Source organism: Miscanthus floridulus, chromosome 14, assembly GCF_019320115.1.
Source record: "Miscanthus floridulus cultivar M001 chromosome 14, ASM1932011v1, whole genome shotgun sequence".
In the NCBI taxonomy this organism is placed as follows: domain Eukaryota; kingdom Viridiplantae; phylum Streptophyta; class Magnoliopsida; order Poales; family Poaceae; genus Miscanthus; species Miscanthus floridulus.
In genome coordinates this window covers 14,921,880-14,923,030 of record NC_089593.1, presented here as the reverse complement: position 1 = coordinate 14,923,030, position 1,151 = coordinate 14,921,880, and positions in this window count along the sequence as shown.

Sequence of the window (1,151 nt, the reverse complement as noted above, 5' to 3'; positions counted from 1 at the left end):
CTGTTGTTGTAAGAGAACTCTGCATAGGGTAGGCATTTCTCCCAATTAGAGCCATAATTCAGTACACTAGTGCGAAGCATGTCTTCTAAGATCTGATTTACTCATTTTGTCTGTCCATCTGTCTATGGGTGATAAGCGGTACTACAATCAAGTTTGGTTCCAATGGACTTGTGTAGAGCTTCCTAGAATCGGGACACAAACTAAGGACCACGATCAGATACAATACTAGAGGGAGCTCCATGCAGTCTGAGAATATGCTCAACATATAGATCTGCTAATTTTTCGGCATCGGTCTTGGTCTTAACTAGTACAAAGTGAGCAATCTTGGTCAAATGATCAACAATCACCCAGATGGAATCATTGCCTTTCTGTGAACGGGGCAATCCAACTATGAAATCCATGGATATGCTCTCCCACTTCCACTCGGGAACGTCAAGAGGCTTTAGCAAACCTACAGGCCTTTGATGTTCAGCCTTGACTCTATTATAGGTGTCACATCATGCCACATGTCCTGCGATGTCTGTCTTCATGCCTTTCCACCAAAAGTGCTTCTTCAAGTCTTGATACATCTTTGAATTTCTAGGGTGAATACAGTACTTAGAATCATGGGCTTCAGACAGAATTTCCTCTCGTAGTGCTTGATCAGAAGGAACATAGATTCTATCCTTGAACTAGATGGTTCCTTGTTCATCTTCTTGGTGGTTGGTCTTGTAGCCTAGTTTCATCAGACCATGGAGATATTCGATCTCTTCACAACTTTTCTGAGCTTGACGGATGCGATCAGTGAGATCATACTGTATACAGAGCTCATTCAACAAGTCATGTAGTAGTATCTCAAGTTGGAAATTATCAATCTCTTCCTTGAGCTCAGGTGGTACGGATTCAGTGATCAAAGTGTGACAGTAACTCTTGCGACTGAGAGCATCTGCGACTACATTAGCTTTTCCCGGATGATAGTGAATTTCTAGGTCATAGTCCTCGATCAACTCTAGCCATCGGCGTTGCCTCATATTTAGATCTTCCTGAGTGAAAAAGTACTTCAAGCTCTTGTGATCCGTATAGATATCACACTTGTTGCCTACCAAGTAGTGTCTCCAGATCTTCAAGGCATGCACAACTGCTGCTAACTCAAGATCATGGGTTGGGTAACA